Source organism: Anomaloglossus baeobatrachus, chromosome 7, assembly GCF_048569485.1.
Source record: "Anomaloglossus baeobatrachus isolate aAnoBae1 chromosome 7, aAnoBae1.hap1, whole genome shotgun sequence".
Classification (NCBI taxonomy): Eukaryota; Metazoa; Chordata; class Amphibia; order Anura; family Aromobatidae; genus Anomaloglossus; species Anomaloglossus baeobatrachus.
In genome coordinates, this window is record NC_134359.1 from 98970337 (window position 1) to 98995153 (window position 24817).

A 24817-nucleotide genomic window follows, 5' to 3' on the forward strand; every position below is an offset into this window, starting at 1 on the left:
AGTGCTGTTTTATTATTCAGAAAGATTTTCTGGGACATTACTGTAACACATTTGTTATGTAAGCAAATGAAACACTTTTATTATGTACATTCAACATTTAATATTTTATTAAAAAAAACAAAACAAAAATGACTTCCAGTTCCAATAACCTAATAGATCATGCTGAATAAAATTAAGCATAAAGCAGCATATATTCTTTATACACTGCTCAACATTGACATTGCAACACCAAGAAGGAAAAGTGCAAGTATGGAAATCACAGGATGGATTGGATACACATGCCAATGATGTGCAAATGATGGAAAAAGGAAACAAAATTTTCAAAACATCACAATTTATTCACTATCAAGTATGAGCGCCAGGTGTAGAAACAAAAATGTTTGTCTGAGGAATGTTTTCCTAGGCTGAATGCACGTGGACACGCAAATCATCAAGATCTGCTGCTGGCAGCTCCTTTTGCAATTGTCGACCACTGACATCCCAGATATATTTGATACTGAATAAATCAAGATGTTTTGAAAAAAAATATATTTTTTTTTCATTATTTGTATATCCTTACCATATCTATCAATCCTGTGATTTCCATAATTCAATGACTTTTCCTTCTCGATGTTGCAATTTCAGTGTTGAGGAATGTATTATAAACTAATATAAAGTAAGAGAAAAACACAAATTAAGCATGTACACTATAATAAAGAAAATAAGTAAATATTAGTAGTACATTTAAAAAAACAGGGTACTTGGTTAACGTTTGATCAAAAAGCATAAAAGCCATCCCACCGCGACAAGGTGTACCCAGTCAGGACAGCCCTACTCAAGTATTTAAACCTTACCTTTTGTCAATGACATCTGTGTGAATAAGAAGAGAGAAGGACGGGGCTGAATTACAGCCACCTGCCCATGGGAACCTATATAGATGCAATGTCACACTGATGTCTTTAATGCAAGGTAAGGTTTTAATACGTGACTAGGGCCATCCCGACTGGGTACACCTTGTCGCTGTGGGATGGTTTTATGATTTTTTATCAAACAGTGTTAACCAAATTGCCAATGTTACATATATGTACTACTATTATTTACTTATTTACTTACTATAGGGTACATGCTCAATTTGTGTTTGCATCTTGGGTTTGATATATGAAATGGCCACAGTGTGAATGTGCTCTTATTTCACATATACCAACTTATGCTCCAGCTCATTTTTTTTGTTTTTCTGATCAAAAATAATGCATCTTTCTTCATTTATCAGATGTCTCTTGTCCCGTGTACCAAGAATCAGGATTTCTGCACTCACTGAAAAATGATTGCATTCATACCACACAGCAGGATACAAAGAAGAGTAGGGAAGGGGAAATTAAGACAAATATATGAATACATAAAATAATTCTGAATTTATTTAAATTTTTTTAAAAATAAAAAAGCCGCGTGTGGTTCCTCTTATTTCGATACACAATCAAGATAAGCACACAGTTTGGGGCTGCAGCCTGCAGCTGTATGCTTTATCTGTGCTGGGTATCACAATATAGGGGACCCGACACCAATTTAATAACTTAATTTATTTATTTTTACATCACTATAGAGACACAGACAGCATGTATGGGTTCATCCAATCACAGACGCTGTCACACATGGTGGGGGCGCAGTCTGCCTGCAACTAATCACATACAAAAAAAGACAGTTTGCACTCTGATAATGCTAAAGTATGGAAACCATGAATGTGTGAACATGGACCTGCATTACTGCTAAGGTAAATCTAAGAAAAATGAGATATTTAGCATATATAAATGGCCATTTGTATATCTGCCGAGTTGCCCCTTCACGGCATATCTCGTAACTGGGTGCATACACTATGCTGAAGCCTCTCTCTGGGTTAAAAACCTCCTGTGTATGGGCAAGTAGGAACCTGCTATATAGGATAAGATTAACTGTGGCAACTGGGGGAGGGGTGCACGGTCAGAAGGTATGACCCTCTTGATATAGACAAAAAGACTGACTGCACTCACCAAACTGAGGTGTGAACAGGTGCATAACTGAACATGACATAAAATACAAAAAAAGACAGTTTGCACTCTGATAATGCTAAAGTATGGAAACCATGAATGTGTGAACATGGACCTGCATTACTGCTTTAGCATAGTGTAGGTACCCAGTTACGAGATATGCCAGGGGCAACTGGGCAAATCTACAAATGGCCATTTATATATGCTAAATATCTAATTTTTTTAGATTTTCCTTAGCAGTAATGCAAGTCCATGTTCACACATTCATGGTTTCCATACTTTAGCATTATCAGAGTGCAAACTCTTTTTTTGTATTTTATGTCATGTTCAGTTATGCACCTGTTCACACCTCAGTTTGGTGAGTGACATCAGTCTTTTTGTCTATATGCAACCAATCACATACAGCAGGACTGTCGGGGGAAGCAGTGAATATGCATGAGAGTTAATTATCAGACCCGGAAGTAGTGTTACAGCCAAGTGGAAGACTTCATAGGTATAACGCTCCGGCTTTATTACCTATTTTTTTTCTTTTTCATAATTATCCGGGGGGGGGGGGGCGAATTTGAACAGTTACACAGAGTTCTCTGAGAACTCCGTGTTTGGGGTCCATGTACGGACACTAGGTATCCGGTACGGACCCCAAACTTTACAGTTTGGGTTCGCCCATCACTACTCATGACATGAGTCCATCTGACCACAATCTTCGCTACTGAGCCATATGGAAAATGAGTTTAAAGCATAAGAGAGGATTATACAGCCATTCTGATATGTATTTTCAAAGTAAGTACACCAGGTCTAAGATATCTGTTAGATAATGGTGAATTGTGGGATAATTTGTTAGATTTGTTTTAAAGCTGAATGAACTTGGAAAGCTCACCCATGACAATGATCAGAATAATCTACTCATAGAAGTAAGCACAGAATTTGGACTGGAATGATCGGTGCTCTTTAGTGTGGAGAACATATTATCAGCTAATATTCTATTGGAAAGGCATTGAATGAAATAATAATTGGTAGTATATAGTCAATGACTAGGCAGCATGGTGGTTGGTCTTGAGTTTGTATCCCACCAAAGAAAATATCTGCAAGGAGTTTGTATGTTCTCCCCATTTTTTGCATGGGTGTCCTCCAGTTTCATCTTAAACTCCAAAGACATAGTGATAGGGTATTTAGATTGTGAGCCCTAATAGGGACAGTGCTGATCACATCTATAAAGTGCTGTGGAATATGATGGCTCGGTTTAAGCAATGCATGATAATAATGAATACTTTCAAGAGTGGAAGCTTAAGATCTATGATTCTCCAGGTTTGTGAGAACTCGTCTAGGTGGAATAACCTTACATTTTCCTAAACAAAATATTTTTAAAAGTATATCAAGTTTCATATGTGAAGCAGTATCTACACTACATGTGATGGACATTTTTTTGCACAATCCCAAGAATTTCTTATGTTAGTGCCTATGACACTAAGAAGACACCTCAAGTGATTGGTCGCTGCTTGAGTGAATTATTAATAATGGCAAACAAAGGCAGTGCATTAACCTTACCTTTAAGGGAAAAGTGCGTCACCACTTCATGTCAGGTGTTTGACCTTTAAATGATAAATGCACTTTGAAGATAATTTTACAATATTTTAGATAGATTTGATTTTAATGAAAAGTAGAAGAACTTTGTACTATGTTAATTATTTTATACTGGTCAAACTGTCTTAAACCACAGAACTACAAACAGTTACAGTATATAGTTTTATCATTGAAAAAGTTGACTTTTTCAGCAGTTTACTTTGTGTCTTTTCCGGCCTAGTTTAAAGATTGAATCTGCCAACAGTTTTGAAATACTCAGCTTTATATTTTGCAGAATTGTTAAAGCCGCTCTGGATTAATAGCACGGACGTGAATATTTTATTTCGAAGCAGAAGGTACTGTGATGGAGTATGAGATAATAATAATAATTAATTTATACAGTGTGTTCACCCATATCCTGTCCACCGCCATTAACTTGAGAACGGCGGCAGCTATAGGCATAGAAGTGGTGTCTAGGTATAGTAAAGTATCCATGCGCTACGCAATGAAACCACCTATAGCGCCACCTGGTGGAAAACAACGGAGTTTGCATTTATATCTCGAAAACGGAACGAGATAGAGAAAAAAAGTGAATTACAAATTTGTAGGGCATCATCAATTCAATTACAGATCGACACCTTGCATACAGAAAAGCCATGATATGAAACCCATGACCCCCAAAACATTGAATGCTGGTCATGCATATGGCGCTCATTTAACTTTGATGCTCAAAGTGGCCACCGTCAGCTGCAATGCACATCTGGGCTCTGGACAGCATACTATATCGTGCTGCTCCACATAGCCACCATACCCAATGACTTGTAGGAAGGTCTCCATGAGGTATCGCTTCACGTCCGCAGCCTTGTGAGTTTTACACATTCTAATCATAGCTTTTCTGTATGCAAGGTGTCGATTCGGATTGCATTGATGATGCCCTACAACTTTGTAATTCACTTTTTTCTCTATTTCGTTCCATTTTCAAAATAAAAATGCTAACTCCGTTGTTTTCCACCAGGTGGCGCTATAGGTGGTTTCATTGCGTAATGCATGGCTACTTTACTATACCTAGACACCACTTCTATGCCTATAGCTGCCGCCGTTCTCAAGTTAATAGCGGTGGACAATATATGGGTGGACACACTGTATAGCGCTATTAATTCCACAGCGCTTTACATACAAAGAAAACACTGTCCCCAATGGGGCTCACAATCTACGTTTCCTATCTGTATGTCTTTGGAGTGTGGGAGGAAACCGGAGAACCCAGAGGAAACGCACGCAAACACGGGGAGAACATACAAACTCCTTGCAGATGGTGTCCTTGGTGGGATTTGAACTGCAGTGCTAACCACTGAGCCACCGTGTCACCCTCAGGCCATTTATGAAAGAACGATTATATTTTTTTTATTTTTCATTTGGGCAACATCCAAATAATTAAGAATACAAAACAGAAGATGTAGGAAAAATATTCTCTGATTTTGGGGGCTCGATGGCTCTGCTTTGGAAGTCACCACATTTGAATTGCATACTTCTTGATAAAGTACCGTAATGTCTGCAAGACAAGCTATGTGGTTGTAAGCTTATCTGGTAGAACTTCCCAACGCTGTAAAAAGAAGGAGCCATCATACTCACCTATCACCATATTTGAGTGTACAGTACCTTTAACTTTGGGTGCAAATAAAATACAAAAGCATAGAATAAATACCAATCATTTAATAATGAGAGGTTGTTGTTACAATGTTAACAAAAATCTAAAGTCATTGACACATTTACTGGCTGCAATTTTGCCAATCTTTACTGTTCATATATTTACAATGTTTACAATATATTCAATCATATTCCAAAAAAAAAATATATACTGGTGGACATTTATAAAATATTTGTGCTAGTCGTGAATTTCATTCTTGCCAATGTCTAATCTAAATATACCAAAGTTTTATGGCCAGGGCTGAAACAAGGTATTTAGTGCCCTAGGCATATGAAACCAATGACATCTCCCTAACACCGCTCCCCTCTCTAAAGCGAAGTAACGGGTCAGAGACTAAAGTAACAAGACCTCTAATGCACCTCTCCTCTAATGGGTCAGGTATCAAGCTCCAATGGTCCACTTCCACTAAAATTGTTACTTTTTTTACCCAAGATATACTAGCAAAAGTTAAAAAAGTGGTGCACTTTAGTGGTGTGACTTAACAGAGAATGCAATTTACAAGTTAGATAAAGATTCATTCACTGTTTGTAGACTATTTACACAATATGAGGGACATATCCAGATATTCATCCCAGATGTCCTATATTTTGAATGTCAGACCTAAGGAAACTAAAGGGAATGCTATTCTACTAACGGAGGCTGACACACCATTCCAGCATGCCAGTGAGGAGACTTTAAGCCACAATGCTCCTCTGGGAAATATTCAAATTGTCTCCTTAGCGAGGAAGAAGACGAACTCTAGTGCCACCTATTGGAGGTAGCAATGCTAAAAGTCAAAAGTGACCCTTTAATGAGCCTTGTCATATGACTTAGGAGTTATGCCAGATCAGAACCTCAATTTGCAGACACAGTGTTTTGGAATGGTTGTCCCTCATCAGTGCAAAATATGACATCTTATCTGGCTGTATGAGAGGCTAAGACAGGGTCGAAAGGTGAAGCTATTCTTACGGAGACTGACACACTTTTCCAGCATGCCAGTGAGGAGACTTTAAGCCTTTATTTCCTTTGGGAAATATTCAAATTGTCTCTTCAGGGAGGAATAAGATGAACACTAGTACCACCTATTGGAGGTAGTAATCCTAAAAATCAAAAGTGACCCTTTAACGAGTTTTGGCGTATGAAACCTATGGATAGTCATGGAAACTGATATAGGTTAACTACAGTATGATGGGATCCATTTTGCTTCAATTAAGGTGTTGAGCATTTGGCGGATACCGTAATGAAAACTAAATAGACCTCCATTATAGATAATAGGATATGTATGATGTTTTTTGCAACCGTCATGTGACAAATACAGCTGATGAAGCTGTATACAGCTGAATACAGCTGATGGCCCCTGGACGAAGGTGTGTTGCCGAAACACGTGTAGGGCGTCTGTGTAACCGGGTATTTTTGACTTGCCATATATCACTATTTGTATCAGGTAATATTAACCTCTAGCCGCCCTGATATAATATATTATATCTCTTGCAGAATTAATGTGTATGTATGCCAGCACATGTTATTCTCATGCTACTATAGCGCATCAATTTAATTGTGGGTGTGCATATAGAAAAGTCTGCACTCTTGTGGTAATTGTGGTTCTTTAATGACTTATCCGCATCATGGTATTCACTCTTCGCTGCTGCCAGCATATGGTTTGCAGCGATGTGTTTTAAAATACTGCTGTCATCTGCTAGTTCTATCTAGATACTGACAGGTATATTTGACCTACTAAATACTACTACTTGTATCAGGTATTATTAACTTCTAGTCACCCTGATATTATATATTATATATCTTACATAACTAATGTGTATATATGCCAGCACATGTTAGTCTTATGCTACTATAGCGCATTAATTAATTACGGGTGTGTATATAGAAAAGCCTGTTCCTTAATGATATATCCGCATCACGGTATTCATTTTTCACTGCTGCCAGCACAGGGATTGCAGTGATGCGTCTTAAAATACTGCCGTCATTTGCTAGCTCTATCTAGATACTGATGGCCACATATTGTCCAAATATAGCAGCACGAATTAGATATCATTGTTATCTTAATCTATTTAAATCCTCTTATCATACACTTGATGACTTGGTTGTGGCTGGGTTTACACACTGCAACATCTCAAACGACATCGCTGTAACGTCACCGGTTTTGTGACGCAATAGCGGTGTTGTTTGCGATGTTGCAGTGTGTGAAACCTATCAGCGACCCGGCCCCTGCTGTGAAGTTGTAATCGTTACAAATCGTTCAGGACCATTCCTAGGTCCTTTGTTTCCCACTGTGCAGCATGAAGTTTCAGTGTGTGAAGACTTTGCAGCGACTTTGTTAGCAACTTCCCTTTCAAAAGGCTGCTTATCAACGTCCCCAACAACCAGCTAGGTCGCTCTGCAGGTCCGGATCGCTGTTGAGTTGTTGGCCAGGTTTGCCTGTTTGACAGCTCACCAGAGACTTAGCAGAGACTTAGGGAGGTCGCTATTGCGTCACCAAACCGGTGACGTTACAGCGATGTCCTTTGCGATGTTGCAGTGTGTAAACCCAGCTTTAGCTGTGATGGAACTGCAGTGTAGTGTTAATTGATTTCATGAATGCAGCTATAGTTCTTATAATTAATTACCACTAAGCTATAGTTTACTTTATCAACCCCTAGTCACCCCACTATTTATTACATCTCTTGCATAGCTATATGTATATGTTAAAACACTAATATTCTGTATACATGTGCTGGTTACCTTAATCAAACTGGCTTTTAGTACGGTGTCTACAAAGAAAATATATGGATTGATACATACCTATACATCTTTACTATTCTTGAATGGTTGCAGATTGTGATCTGTTTTTTCTGATAATATATGGATATATATCAGATATTCTAATGGGAGGCTGATATGGTGCGGTTCCCAACATATGAATTGCTTTTGACTAAAATAATAAAATTTGTGGGGTAAATCTGATATAATCAGTATATTATAGGAATACATTGTTTTTTACCTATGGCATAACCTCACTTTTTTTCAACAGTCTGATTGAATTTGTTTGCAATTTTCAACCTGTAACAAATTGGCATCTATAAGAGATTTGTCACCCGGCTATTAGTTTTTATGGTGTTTTAACCCTTCACTTGATAATAAAATATTTACACATATTTTGGACTTCCTGATCGCTTCTTTCTCCCCCTTTTTCTCATTATGTCTGCGATTGTCCTGATAGTCCTGATAATCCACATATTATGAATTTCTATGTTATAACAAGTTGATTGTGAGTATATATGATTAAATATGTGGATATTCAATATAGTCTTACTTTTTTCATATAGGTTAACTACAGTATGATGGGATCCATTTTGCTTCAATTAAGGTGTTGAACATTTGGCGGATACCGTAATGGAAACTAAATAGACCTCCATTATAGATAATAGGATATGTATGATGTTTTTTGCAACCGTCATGTGACAAATACAGCTGATGAAGGTTATGGTGCTGTATGTTATAAACATAAATGGGTAATGGAAAGAGGGAAGACCTACTACAGGGATTCGCTGCCCCCAACTTGTCCCTGTACAGACTAGAAAGACCCTAGCCGTGCAACTCAAAACATCACCTTGGAACTGACTCCCCAAAAAGATGTCAAGGGGTTTCTTGTACCCAGTCAAAGATCAAAGGGGAGGGTGCAATAAAATGCCAAAAAGTGAGAGGATTATGTACAAAAACGTTGCATGTTATTTTTTTATTTAAACCTTACTATGTAAGTATTGCTTCCTATCAGAGAGTTGTGATATATGTAGAGGCCACTGTGCAGGAAGGGGTTGGAAGTGAACTGTTATAATCAGCCAAATTTATTCTGCAGCAGGACAACTACTCCAAACATAAAAGGCAATATCATAACTACCTTCAGTTGAACGGCGTCCATGAAGTGATGATATGGCCCCCACAGAGCCCTGATCTCAACATCATCAAGTCTGTATGGGCCTACATGAAGAGTCTGAAGGTTTTTTACCTGATGATTGTAACAAGCTTCATGGTAAGTTCCTTCAAAAACTGCATTCAAGTGTACATAGAAAGTGGGGCATAATGATCATGGTCTCAAGGGGTGTGACTGTGACTGGGCCCGTGCAGAAGGGGATCCCAACGATACCAGCTCCTATTTCAGCTGAATGTTTCTCCAAGGATGCATATTCAGCTGAAATGTATTGCTGCACAGAGACTCGCAGGGACCTACACAGCAATACACACTGCTGGCCAATAATTGGCTAGCAGATGACGTCGGTGAGCCAGTCACAGGTGGCACATAGCAGTGATGTTGTACGTAGCCCATAGTAGGCATTCTGATGTCAACTGCCAGCCTCAGCGCCAACTACAGACCGCATGCTGCACAATGTGGGAGTGTGGGAAGGTCAGAAGAATGTTTGGGGTTTATAAATGCATTAAAGAACAGCGGCAGAATAGGTAACAAACATACCAGGAATAGGCCCAGGATGGGGGACATATATACCAGGATGGAGGACAGATATACCAGGATGGAGAACATATATACAAGGAAGGGGCCCTGTATGGGGGCCAAATATAAAAGAGGCCCAGGATTGGGGACATATATACCAGGAATAGGCCCAGCATGGGGGAAATTAGTACAGAATGGGGGACATTAACACATAATGGGGGGATGGCAACATGTACGTTCTTATAGGATTTAGAACACTATAAAGAGCCATAGATCTGACCAACATGCAGGGGGGAGGAGCCTAGATTAAATTGGGTTCCACTCGGGCCCATCGGACTCTAGTTACACCACTGCCTAAAAGAGATGATGCTTTGATGCTGTTTTAAATGCAAATTAAATGCATTGATAAAAATATAACTATTAATTTACATTTCTCTTTTTGAAATCATTCATACTGTGCAGGATTTTTACCTTATCTGCATAATTCTTTTTTTATAAAAATGTATTTCAGAACTTTTCCAAATACATATGCTGGTGTTAAATGTTTAAACATGAAGTTCTCCTGAAAGGTTTTCTTCTAAAAAAAACTATAACAGAATAATGTAGTTGAAATAGTTCTATAGTCACTGAACACAACTGTAGACAGAAGAACATTTTTTTTTATTACTGTCGCTTTAAGAGGGCACACCTTGCTTAACAGCTTCAACACTCAGAAGCCACAGAGTCTTTCACTTCATACAAAAGTTACAGGATTTCTTAATACTGTAGTGCAAAACAATAGGACACAAAAATAGTTCATTGTTTGCTTGTCAGCGGGTCACAACCAGATCGGTGTTTTGAGACACTCCTACACCAATCACTCAATCTTTGTCATGTATTTAGTGACAATCCCTCTTGCAGATCCCTCTCTTAAGAGGAATGCCTTTTTGACCAGATCTCCTTTCTTTAATGAGACCTTGAACTCAAGAGTTCTATCCACTCATTCATTTTCTCCAGATACACAGTCCAGTGTGCTAAAGCACTATAGTACGATGAGGTCACACTTGAGGCCTTCAAGAGAACTCCAGAGAGGAGGCAACATCTTTACACTGTATTTCACCTATTCCTTTTTTTCTGAGCAATCAAGCCACATCCATGCCTGTTGATCAACTAGACTTCAACGCATCTACCGGCTGGCCCTGAGGGACAGAGAACCTCCTCAGCCTTTCACCTACAATACAAACAGACAGCATGTCCTTCAGTTTGAAGACACAGCCGCTCACTTTTACTCCTTACTCGTTCTCTTACGGGGTTTTCCAGTCTGAAGAAATTGATAGCCCTATGGGGATCCAACATCTCGAAGCCCCACCGATTTGCTGTTATTAGTTCCGGTGATAGCAAAATGTAAACACTGAAAGGAGATCCATTACCCAGCTTCATTCAATAAGTCACGGGCACTGCAGCGTACTCCAGAACAGCTCCTAGCTACTGATCAGGATAGTTAGTTTTGAAAGTGGAAATAGTTTGTTAATTATTAGGGATGATCGAATACTTCGATTATTCAGCTTCGCGAATATTTTCCGAATACCACGCCGCTATTCGACTATTCGCGAATATTCGATGCGCAATGTAAGTCTATGGGAAACCCGAATAACAACTATTCGGAACTATTCAGGCTTCTCATAGACTTACATTGTGCATCGAATAGTCGAATAGCAGCGAGTTATTTGGAAAATATTCGCAAAGCCGAATAATCAAAGTATTCGATCATCCCTATTAATTATATAATGCATATACTATAAAAGGCAATATACTATATTACAATCAGTGTGAAATTCTGTAATTAGATCCATAATTGTTGAATCTTTGTTTTCCCATCTTTGTTTTCACAAGTATGTTGAAATGGAATAATTATCCACAGTCACATAGCTGGTGCATTACGCAACTGCGCGGAAATTCTTTTTTTGTGTAAAATCTTTACCTGCAAGACACACAGGTCATTGCAAAGTGGAATTTAAATGCTTCAAGGGAATCTGTCACAAAGTTTATGTCTTTTTAACCCATAAATAAAAGACTTTTCAATCCACTTTCGGATACAGACAGAAGAGGGCCTCTGTGCAAGGACAGTAATTGAGCCCTTTGAAATCCAATAGCTCATCATAATGCACAATTATGCCTACTTTACGAGGTGGAAATAGGCTCCCTTATGTCTTGGGCCCCGTGTGACTGCACATGTTGCACTAATGATATACCTGCCCCTGTGTCGATCATATTACGTTGGCTGGGGGGGAAATGAAAGCTATATTGGAAGTTCTGAGTGGACATACCTCCTGGATCATAGTACATAAGGCATCTTTCTTACTCAAATGAAGGCCCTTGAGCATAGAAATGTGTTGTATTGTGACTTTATTAAGACATTAAAGCAGGCTTTACACGAGACGATAGATTGTGCGATATGTTGTTGGGGTCACGGTTTTCGTTACGCACATCCGGCATACCGCACGACGTGGTTTCGTGTTACACCTCCTAGCGACGCAGTATCGCTCACAAATCATGAGTCGTGTACTCGTCGCTAGGTTTCATATAATTGTTTAATTAAAATGGCGGCGGTTGTTAATCGTTTCCATGGCATCACACGTGGCTCCGTGTGACACCACGGGAACGATGAACAGCAGCTTTACCTGCCTCCCGCGGCACCGGACGGCTTAATGGAAGGAAGGAGGTGGGCGGGATGTTTACATCCCGCTCATCTCCACCCCTCCGCTTCTATTGTCCGCCTGCCGTGTAACGTCGCTGTGATGCCGAACGTCCCGCCCACTCCAGGAAGTGGACGTTCGTCGCCCACAGCGAGGTCGTCCGGAAGGTAAGTACGTGTGACGTGGGTTAAACGAGTTTTGTGCACCATGGGCAACTAATTGCCCGTGATGCAAAAACGACGGGGGCGGGTACGATCGATTGTGCTATCGCACAATCTATCGTCTCGTGTAAAGCAGGCTTAAGACTTGCTTCAACACGCCATTCACGGTGATGCTGTTGTCTTTCTAAGACCTACAAATAAAAGAGAGAACCTGTGGACAGAGAGGTGCAATAGGGTCTTACCCAGTATATGAGAGGAGAAGAGATGGAGGAATGTACTCAGCTGTAGGGGTAGTAAAAGGTCACAACATCTGGAAGAACATCTAATGATGGAGATAGCTGCACACCGGAGAATTAGGCAGATAGGAACATCAAGGGAAAACCGATATTTTTTGACGCGCTTGTCAGCAGTCCAGAGACGGAAATTGATACATCCAAGTCTTTATTAAGAACGCTATATACAGGTCAACGTGTTTTGGGGTGTGCACAGCCCCCTTCTTCAGGACGAAAATAGCACTGACAAGGATAGTCAATGACTATCGTTGTCAGTGCTATTTTTGTCTTGAAGAAGGGGGCTTCGACCCCAGAAATGCGTTGACCTGTATATAGCGTGCTTAATAAAGACTTGGATGTATCAATTTCCGTCTCTGGAGTGATGACAAGCGTGGCGAAAAATAACGGTTTTCCCTTGATGTTCCAATTTGAGATCTACAAATGTCGTTTTAGTTTCTGTAGTTGTCTTCTACTTTTGAGTTTCACACGTCACAAGGCTGACATCCTTTAAAAAGACAGATAGACACAGCCTACATCCAATCCAGATAAGCTTCATGCTGCAATTTTGTCAAAAACTGCAGAACTTCATGAGGTGAGCCTCCATAATCCAGTCATGTGCTAAAAACTATTACCCTGCCCAAAAATACTAACCTGTAAACACACCTGTATGTGTTCTCTTCCCTGTGCTCTTTCATTAGCAATCAGGGCAGATTTTAGTTAAATATCATCATATTATCACATTTTAAGGCTGGACTCACACGAGCGTATGGCATCCGATGCGAGAGCATCGAATGCGATATGCTAATGTCCCCCGCCTCAGGCTCTGCTGCGAGCGTGAGCCGAGTGTCATGTGACTGTAACCCGATCTTGCGATCGGGTCACAGCTGTGTAGCTGAGTGCGGGCGCTGCGGAGGAGAGGGAGGGGTTAATCCTCCCATCTCCTCCACTGTCAGCCTGTGCGTATATCGCACTGCACTGGGATAACATCCGAGTGCAGTCCGATGTATCTCTCGCATCCATTCACTTGAATGGGTGCAAGAGATACAGCGGTAGCAGCAAAACGCAGCATGCTGCCGCTTTTCTCACATCCAGAATCTGAATGCAAGAAAAGCTGACCAACAGCTCGCACTCATAGAATAACATTGGTCCGAGTGTAATGCGAGAATTTCTCGCATTGCTCTCGTCCGTATTTGTCGCTCGTGTGAGCGTACCCTAATCCTCACACTCATCATTAGGCGCAATTACATGTGCACATACGCTGGAAATCAAAATTAGAGCCCAATGTCTGATCGCTTGCATTTTTCAGAAATAATGTAATCTACATTGATCAACATTTCAAGGTTTTTTGTAAGGAATACACCATGCCACTAGAACAGTGTTTTACAAAAGATCCAAAGTTTATCACCATAAACCCTTTATTTTCCCCAAAACGTGATGACCATAATTACAGAACAGCAATGGTACCAACAGTCACCAATCAGTAGAACATGTACAGGCCTTTGCTTTGAATTACTTCAACACATCTGCGGCCACAAGACATCACTAGTCTCACACTTCTCTGGTGTGATTTTGGTCCACTCTTCTTCCAGTCTCTTCCACAGTTCTTTGACTGTTGTGGGTTTTTTGCCCATAACTTTGTCACCAAGGATTTCCCAGAGGTTTTGTATTGGGTTTAAATCAGGACTCTGGCCGGCCATTTTATTTTTTCAATGTTTTCTCTTCCAAGGAACTGCTTTGCCTGTTTTGCTGTGTGACAGGGGGCATTGTCCTGCATGAAAATTGCTGGCTGATTGAGTGCTGAACGCAAGTAAGGAACCACGTGTTGTTGAAGAAGCTTCTGATACACACTTGTAAGCACCATGTAGCTGTATGAGAGGTCCAACTCTTGCTGCAGAAAACATTCCCCAAACCATGACACTTCCACCACCACCTTTTACTGACTTCTTAACACACTTTGGTTTCAGTCTTTCCCCAGTTTGTCAACAAACTTAATGTTTCCCATCTGACCCAAATAAATTAAACATGATTTCATCACTAAAATGAACTGTGGACCACTTCTCCTCATTCCACACAACATGCTCCTCACCAAATGTGAGTCTAGATTTTTGATTCTTTATGATATTGAGGTTTGGTCACTGCAGAGTGGGCTTTCAGTCCAAATGCTCTTAAACGTCATGACACTGTATGATGAGACAGATCCTTACCCTGTTCAGTGCTGAACTGGAGAGCAATTTCAGCTGCAGTGTTGAAACGATTACCCATGGAGAGTCATATCATTATCCTGTCCTCTCTTGCATTTGTCTTTCAAGGGCGACCAACCTTCTTGGGTGACCTAAAAGAGTTTGTGATGCTGTAAAGATGCAAAATTCTCAAAATCACAGACTTGGAAAGACCAAATTCTTTTGCTTTGGCTGATAGGGTCATCCCTTTGACCTTCATCTGGACAAATGTCTGCTGGAGGGTTTCAGTCACTTGGAGCGGCACACCATTTTTGCAAAGTCAGTGCAAACTGGAAAGTTAGGCTTCCAGCTGAATAGGGTTTTTCAGATATTTAACAAAATTAGCACCGGGTGCCACATTAACACCAATAACTTGCAGGAATCTGAAAGTGTTCCCTAATTTTGATCAGTGTTCTTTTTAATTTATCTAATTTACATTTTTATTATGAAATAAGCTTAAAATACTGCGAATTTACTCATGTTAGGATTAGAGTTGAGCGCGGTTCGTGGTTCGAGTGATTTTGGGGGTGTTCTAGTTAGAACTCGAGCTTTTTGCTAAAAGCTCGACAGTTCGAGTTATGTTTGAGAACAGTTCTATCAGCAAAAGCGTGGCTTTTTACAGCTACAGTGTGCAGGGAGCCATGGCTGGCAGCCTGCGGTAAGCTGGTAACCAAGATAAACATCGGGTATCCAAGCAAAGCGCTTTGGTTAGTAACCCGATATTTACCCTGGTTACGTGTGCAGGGAGCCGACACTTCCCTGCTCAGCTCGCTCCAACCCCTCCTGCACGCGGCATGTACACACACACACACTCACACTCACCTGACCCCAGCCATGCAGTCCACGACACTGATGTCCTCAGCGCCACATGGCCCCGCTAAGCTCCACCCACTTTGCACTCCGCCGCCCGCACACATGGCCCCGCTAGGCTCCACCCACTTTGCACTCCGCCGCCCGCACACATGGCCCTGCTAGGCTCCGCCCACCTGGCACTCTGCACACATGGCCCGCTAGGCTCTGCCCACCTGGCACTCTGCACACATGGCCCCGCTAGGCTCCTCCCACCTGGCACTCTGCACACATGGCCCGCTAGACTCCTCCCACCTGGCACTCTGCACACATTTCCCCGCTAGGCTCCGCCCACCTGGAACTCTGCACACATGGCCCTGCTAGGTTCCGCCCACCTGACACTCTGCACACGTGGCCCCGCTAGGCTCCGCCCACCTGGCACTCTGCACACATTACCCCACTAGGCTCCGCCCACCTGCCACTCTGCACACATTACCCCGCTAGGCTCTGCCCACCTGGCACTCTGCACACATGGTCCCACTAGGCTCCACCCACCTGGCACTCTGCACACATGGCCCCGCTAGGCTCCGCCCACCTCGCACTCGGCACGCATTACCCCGCTCGGATTACTTGTGGTGATGAAGTCCCGCCCTCCCGCTGTCACTGTCCTCCATGGCCGCCGCTTGTCATATCTCCTCTCACTGGGGCCTGATACTGTCACTAGCGGTGACATCACAGGCTCTTGTGATACTTGGCTGTGAAGGTCATTGAACTCAGTGACAGGTCTGCTGTCAGCAGTGCAGTAGATCGTCACCGCAGGTAATGTACCTCGCTCCTGACAGCAGCACTGGTCATGCCCTGCAGTGACCTGGTCTGACCTATTGATGTTAGCTCAGGTCACTGCATTGCTCTCCCAGCCAATGGGGAACATTCTGTTCTTCATTGGCTTGGACAGTGACTATGGTATGGATCGTCATGGTAACTGCTTGGATTACAGCAGACCTGGATTTGTTTTTCTTTCTAATAAATTGGTGAAAGAAGGAATGTATTGGGCAGTGTTTTTTCAAATAAAAATGTGTTTGTCGTCTATTTTTTTTATTACTGACTGGGTTGGTGATGTCGGATATCTGATAGACGCCTGACCTCACAAACCCCAGGGCTTGATGCCAGGTGACATTACACATCTGGTAATAACCCCGTATATTACCCCGTTTGCCACCGCACCAGGGCATGGGATGAGCTGGGGCGAAGCACCAGGATTGGCACATCTAATGGATGCGCCACTTCTGGGGCGGCTGCGGCCTGCTATTTTTAGGCTGGGGAGAGTCCAATAACCATGGACCTCCCTAGTTTGAGAATATCAGACCCCAGCTGTCTGCTTTACCTTGGCTGGTGGTCCAATTTTGGGGGGATCCCTACGTGTTTTTTTAAAATAACAGCGTGGGGTGCCCTCAGTTTTGGATTACCAGCCAAGGTGAAGCTGCCAGCTGTGGTCTGCAGGTTGCAGCCGTCTGCTTTACCCTAGTTAGCTACAAAAATAGGGGGAACCCCACGTCATTTTTTTTTAAATTTATTTATTTATTTTGGTAAATACAAGGCTAAGCACCCCATAGTGCCACATGAAAGGCACCAAAGGTTGCAAAATTACAAAATGCAGGAGAGTGGGACATTATGTGTCTTTCTGCTATTATAATGACAGAAAAGACTGATATGAAGTGTACAAGCACAAGAAAATTACCAGAGCGCTCTACGCTGTGAAAAGCAGTAGAAAATGGCACTGGAGTGAACATGTGACCGCCTCATGTAGAATGAAGCTATGGATCCTGGGTAAATTTATGTATTTTCCCTCCTTCAGTTTTTTGGCAGTATGCCAAAAAAACGGAAGGCACACGGATGACATACGGACCGCATACGTGTCACGCTCCCGATGCCTCGGCACCGCTCCTTGCCCACTGATCCGGTGGCACCATCCCGGCACCACTCCTTACCCACTGATCTGGTCGCACCTGCACGGCACCGCTCCTTACCCACTGATCCGGTCCACGTGTCCACCGGTCACTGCTGCCGCTCCCGCTCGTGCTTTCCTGTGTCCTGTCCCCAGTCTCATGTGTCTGACTCATGCTTCTGTATAGGGTCGGGCCGCGCCCACTCACCTGGTCTTCTGGGCCCAGCACTGCTGCAGCAGGATATGACATGAGGCTGTGCTGGGTATATAAGACTGGCCTTGCCATGTGGGCGGGGCCTGATCAACGTGTCTTGTAAGCCTTGTCTTGAAAGCTAGGTGCTCAGGTCCCCCTTGTGCCATGTCCTGTGATCAATACTATTGCCTGACATTACTACCCGGCACCTGTGCCGGATTCCTGCACTGTCTCCAGGAACTCTGAAGCCCCAGTGACTGTTCTACCTGTCCCCTGTGGGACGCTGTGCCTGCCACGCTAGTGCTCCGGCTAACGTGCACCCAGGCCTCCGGTGGGGTGCACGGCCCAGTGGATCCACCACCCGGACCTAACAATACGGAACGGAAACGGATGCCACACGGATGCACCTGTGAAAAAAACAGACCGTTTTTTTGCGGACCGCAAAAACGGATCGGTCGTGTGAATGTCGCCTTATTCTAATCTGCCGTTTATAATCAGCAGGCAGAAATAAGTGAATAGCGCCCCACAGCATCAGAAAATCTCTGGGGTTTTAGGGGTAGCTGAGACACTGGAGATCATGATTCAGGCCAGTTTTTCCACTCCCCGCTCACGTGATCACCAGTATACACCGTATACCAGTGATCATGTTACAGTAAATGACAGCGCCGGTAAAAAAATTATTTATCTCCCATCTGGCATGAACAAACATGTCAGATGAGAGATAAATCTCCTCCCCGGTCCCCTCCAGTCACCCGGTGTCACCAAAGTGCCCCCCCCCGACCCCCTCCCGAAAATCCAAGATAGGCACGCGCACAGCAGCGCGCCGGCCGCATTCACCCAACTCCTCTGATTTCTGTCGCATGTGCCATGACACATGCGACAGAAAACTCCCCAGGCCCTGCCAGGTCATCCCCTATAACCCCACCGGTGTTCCCCAGTGTCCCACGGTACCTGTGCAGCGTTGATCCCCCGCGGCCCCCTCCTTCACAATAGACGCTGCCACATGCACAGAGCGGCTGTCAGCTCAGCTTCCTGTGTTCAGACACAGTGAGTGGCGGTAACCATGCATCTGTAAGCTACTGCAATGCCCTGTTCATGAGGTAAGGAACATAGTTGATCAGCAGAGCAATGCTACATTTACAAATGGAGGGATTTGCTATTTCTGTTGCCCTGCTGAACGACTACCAAACATGAGAGTCCGTTATACGCCACAAGAAAACATGTCTAAATAGCGAGCTCTGTTGTTTAGTATTCATTCAGCTGGATAACTGGACTTAAAGGGGTATTCCATCTCCAAGATCCTATCCCCAATACATAGTAGGTGGAATAGCAATAATATCAGCAAATACCAATATTTGGAAATGTAGAATAGTTCATTGCACCCACACTCCTCACATGGAGGGTCTGCACTCCTAGAAAATGGGGGATACGTTCCCTGAGCGTGTCCCCCCATATTCTAGACGGTCCAGAGTCATCGTGGGACCCCCTTATTTTTTTTCCTTACAATAAATTGGTGAAAGAGGGAATGTTTTGGGGAGTGTTTTTTCAAATACATTTTTTTTCGTCTATTTGTTTTGTTAGTACTGACAGTTTGTGATGTCGGGTATCTGATAGACGCCATGACATCACAAACTGCTGGGCTTGATGTCAGGTGACTTTACAGCTAGTATCAACCCCATTTATTACCCCGTTTGCCACTACACCAGGGCACGGGATGAGCTGGGGTGAAGCATCAGGATTGGCGCATCTAGTGGATGCGCCAATTCTGGGGCACCTGCGGCCTGCTATTTTAAGGCTGTGAAGGACCAATAACTATGGACCTTCCCACCCTGAGAATACCAGACCACAGCTGTCCGCTTTACCTTGGCTGGTGATCCAATTTGGGGGGGACCCTACTTTTTTTTGTAATTATTAAAAAATAATTATAAAAAAAGAGCCTAGGGTGACCTCCACATTGGATCCCCAACCATGGTAAAGCTGCCAGCTATGGTTTTCAGGCTACAGCCATCTGCTTTACCCTAGCTGGCTATCAAAAATGGGGGAACCAACGTCATTTTTTTTTTTAACTATTTTTTTAAATAAAAAAAATGAATGGGCTTCCCTGTATTTTGATTGCTAGCTAAGGTAACGCCAGGCAGATGGGGGTGGCAACCCATAGCTGTCTGCTTTATCTATGCTGAGAATCAAAAATACCGCCGAGCGCTACGTCATTTTTTTTAAAGAATAATTTTTACAGCACTGTGATGTCCAGCAATCAAAATACAGGGAAGCCCTTTTTGTTTTTAGTTATTTAAATAAATAATTAAAAAAATATATATATGGGCTCCCACTGCATTTTTTGTATTGCTAGCTAAGGGTAATCCAAGCAGCTACTGGCTGCTACCCCCCACTGCTTGGTGTTACCTTCACTGGCAATGGAAAATCCGGGAAGCATTTTTTATTTTTTTTGCCAAAAAACTACAAAAAAAATTACATGATATTCGCCATATTTTTGTATGCTAGCCAGGTACAGCAGGCAGGTACGGCTGCCCCCAATCCCCAGCTGCCTATTTGTACCTGGCTGGGAACTACAAATATAGGGAAGCCCTTTTTTTACTTAATTAATGAATTTTATGAAATAATTAAAAAAAAAAAAAAAACGATGTGAGCTTTGCCCCATTTTTGTGTCCAGTCGGGTACAACTAGGCAGCTGGAGATTGGATCCACAGCACAGGTTAGCCCGAGGTTTCTGGGCCCCTCTGCTGAGAATTGCAGTCTGCAGCCGCCTCAGAAAATGGCGCTCTCATAGAAGCGCCATCATCTGGCGCTGTATCCAACTCTTCCAGCAGCCCTTAAGCCGGGTGGCTTGCTGGGTAATAATGAGTTAATACTAGCTTTGTTTTACTAGCTAGTATTAAGTCAGAGATTCTTAATGTCAGGCAAGTTTGACCCGGCCATTAAGAATCTCCAATAAAGGGTTAAAAAAAACTCCACACAGAGAAAAAATACTTTAATAGAAATAAATATGCAGACACATTAGAGATTCCATCTTTATTACCCCCTCTCAGCCCTCCACGATCCTGCTCTTCTGTCTTCTTTCTCCTTCAACACATGCAGCTCTGCTCCATCAGACAGCACAGCTGCATGGGAGAAAGGACGCTGTGCTCCGTGCAGAAATCACTCTGTGAGAGTGACCACAGGCTCCCGGCTGTAAGCAGTGGCACGGGTTGCCATAGCAACGCTGCTTCGATCACGTTATTCCGGTGCCGTTGCGTGCTGGTAGCGGGACGTCACCATCACCGCTACCAAGCGCGTTGCTATGTAACGGTGATCTCCGTTATTGACTGGCTGTGTCAGCCGGCCAGGAGCCGGCTTCTGCGGACGCTGGTAACTACGGTAAACATTGGGTAACCAAGAAGCCCTTTCCTTGGTTACCCAATATTTACCTTCGTTACCAGCGTCCGCCGCTCTCACGCTGTCAGTGCCGGCTCCCTGCTGCCTGCACACGTAGCAGAGTACACATCGGGTAATTAACCCGATGTGTACTCTGGCTAGGAGTGCAGGGAGCCAGCGCAAAGCGGTGTGCGCTGGTAACTAAGGTAAATATCGGGTTGGTTACCCGATATTTACCTTAGTTACCAGGTGCAGCATTGCTTCCATGCGTCGCTGCTGGCTGGGGGCTGGTCACTGGTTGCTGGTGAGATCTGCCTGTTTGACAGCTCACCAGCAACCCGTGTAGCGATGCTCCAGCAATCCCTGCCAGGTCAGGTTGCTGGTGGGATCGCTGGAGCGTCGATTAGTGTGACGGTACCTTAAGGGAACGAGGAAGCAGAGCGGGGAGTTGACCGTGTGCTAGTGCATGTCGCCGGTACACGGCGATACACAAACGTGCACCGTGTAACAGAGAGATGCAATGACAGGTCCTAGCATGACGCGTCATAGTCATGTGACCAGTCTGTAGCCAATGAGATAATAGACACGTGACTGGTCACATGGCTATTTTGACGTCACGATAGGTCCTGCATCACTGCTGGTGTTCCCGGAGGACGCAGCGATTACCGATGGAAAAGTTGCGGGAGACAGAGTGCAGGACGCATCCCGGGGACAGGTAAGTGTTATGGCAATGTTTATTAACTATATGTGTACATTTATAATGCGTTTCTATGTGTTTGTGATTGCCTCCCATTGTTTCCTATGGGTTCGAGTGGTTCGCCGAACCGGTTCGCCGAATCGAACCAGACCTCAGTTCGGCGAACCGGGCTCGAGCCGAACCGCGACCGGTTCGCTCATCTCTAGTTAGGATATAATCACATAGGACTACACAATAACCTTAACATTTAAGAAATTGTGTGTTGTACTGTAATTTTGATCTCTAGTGTAGTTCACTTTAGTATATGGAATATTGATTGACACGTTGCTGCAGCTTGTAATAGGTCTTTTCTATAACAAGTCTTCATTTAGAAGGTTTCAATGATTCTAAAGTTGTGAATTCTTTCTAAAATTAGTGATGGGATGGAACCTAGACTTCCAATGGGTAAATCCTGCAACTGACCTCCAGATTAGCTCCTGGCCACAAGGGCAGAAAAATAAGCAGGAGTTTCCTATCTTGTGTAACTCACCTGTTGACTTTGATGTAGATTGAAACAGAAGGAATCATCCCATTATGATTAGATATTGACAGAGTTTGTGAAAGCTCTATTGAAATGCTGCAAGAATAAATAATACAGGATAACAATATTATACCCAAGCCACAGATAAGGCTCTCATTAAACTGTATGGTAAAAATGTATATATATTTTTTTGTCAATTAACTCCCTTATGTTTTATCTGCCAATACAGAATAAAAGTGTGTTCCTCCAATTTCTCAGGGACATTTTTAAAAGTGAATAGCTTAAACAGAAATGCAAAGCATAGATTTACAGTCTAAATACTAAAATCACACAAAAGAGACATTCCCATTAAAGGGAATTATTCAACACGCTTTTACTACCCCATTTGAAAGCAGCATTATGTAAGGGCCAAAACCCTGACTCCACCAATGTGTCACTTACTTGACTGCTTGCTGCAATTTTGAGAAAATCATAGTTCTTTTTGTTGCAGATCTTCCAGTTCTTTGAATGGTAACTTCTTTATTTCATAATGATATGTATCCACAGGTTCTGGCCAGAAAGTGTCTACTCGGTTTGGTGTTTCAATCCATTGACCTATTGCTGCATGATCGGTTACTCTGTCTGCTGGACTATTGCCTTTTCTTCCTTGTCTAAATGCTGATGGTTCCAATTGTGTTTTTCTCCCTTCTTGGTTTCCTCCTCTCTAGGTCTTTCTCATATTCCTGTTTAGGTCTGTCCTATCACATTCTGGGTATGTTATCTTTTCACTATACTTTCTTGCTGGCTATACCTCGAGGTGCACTTGTGTTTAGGCCTTCCAGTCCTTCTCCTTAGAATTTTACCTTGTTGGGTTTAGTTCTTGCAGTGAATTGGTATGTTTTCCTTCCTAGCACCTTTTCCTTTCACCTCCTTTAGGTTTTTGGGAGGTTTTACTTGATTCGCTTACTTGTAGTGCTCTTGGACTTTCCCCCTCTACCTTATATGAGCGTGTTTTAGTTTTCTCACCCTGGGTTTTGTATCTTCCTGCACATCTTCCTCTCCCATTAATGGCGGTGTGTTGTGGTCTCCCCCTGGTCCTTCAGGAGGTATGAGAAATTGCTCGACGGCCTTTTAGGGAGTCAGGTCTGAGTTGGTGTTTTGAGTTGTGAAGCTAGGCTCATTATAGTCTGTACAGGGACCAGTTGGTTGCGATTATGTTGTCTCTATGTAGTAGGTGTTCCGCATTTCCGTTACCCATGTGTGAAAGTGTTTACGTTCATAACAGAGGTGCTCTGAATCTTACGATTAGATATCTGTCACGCTCCCCGGGTCCTCTGCTCCGCTCCCCGGCTCACCTGCCACGCTCCCCGCTCTCCAGCCTCCATTGCCCGCGCTTCCCAGGCCTCCTGGTCCCCGCTCCCGGCGCCCGTCGGCTTCCCAGCCCCAGCCCGGCTCTGCTGCTTCCTCCTCTCAGCTTCCTGCTCTGGCTTCTGGCACCCGGGCCGCGCGCATGCGCATTAGGGCGCGCGCGCGGTCATTGGCCCTTTCTTAAAGGGCCAGTGTCCACTGACAGGAAATGAAGCACACAGGTACAGGGTATAAAGGGGTTTCATGTCCAAGGGGGCGGGGCCTGTTCTTCGTGTTTCCCAAGCTAGGAGTCAGGTCTCCTTGTGTTCCTGTGAGATACTTACCTCTCTCTCTTCTAGAGCCGATCCTGCATTGCCATCCGGTCCTGCCGAATCCCGAACTCCGAACGCTGCCGGTGTGCCATCCTGACAGTCCGTACCATCTCTGTTCCCTGCGGTGACCCGTCATCTCGCTCCAACGGTTCCGGACCCTGCCTGACATCATCCCGGCTTCCGAACCTGAGCTCCGTCACCCGGACTACCTTCAGTGACCCCGTAGTCCCAGGGACTTCTCCATTGTGCTCTTGTGCGCGGACTGTCCTGCTACCTATAGTGCTCCGGCTACCGGACCCCTTGCCCTCATCGGGGAGTTCGGCCCAGTGGATCCACCTCCCGGGTCTGCCCATCCACCTGGCCCTAACAGTAAGAACAGGCCATGGATCCCGCCGAAGCACTAGCGGCCTTGCATGAGGAACTCCAACGCCAGCGTGAAGTCCAGACCCGCATGCTGAACTTTATGACTTCCGTGGACGCCCGCTTGAACACGCTACAAGCATCGGTCACATCTTCAGCGCCTCAGGCCTCCACTACACAATCCACGGCCCCAGCTCCCGTGGCAGCCTCCTCGGATGCTTCCAGGCTTCGTTTGGCCTCACCACCCCGGTACGCCGGAGATCCCAAG

At 43.7% G+C, this 24817-nt stretch overlaps 1 long non-coding RNA gene across 1 annotated transcript in view; it reads left to right on the forward strand.

Moving 5' to 3' along the window:
• The window catches only part of LOC142245940 (uncharacterized), a 38371-nt gene extending 13755 nt beyond the window's left edge, over positions 1 to 24616 (forward strand). Inside the window, exons 2-3 of the long non-coding RNA XR_012724821.1 lie at positions 9098 to 9271; positions 24217 to 24616. This is a non-coding gene — a long non-coding RNA (uncharacterized LOC142245940). The remainder of the gene's footprint in view (positions 1 to 9097; positions 9272 to 24216) is intronic.
• Positions 24617 to 24817: the final 201 nt, after the last annotated feature.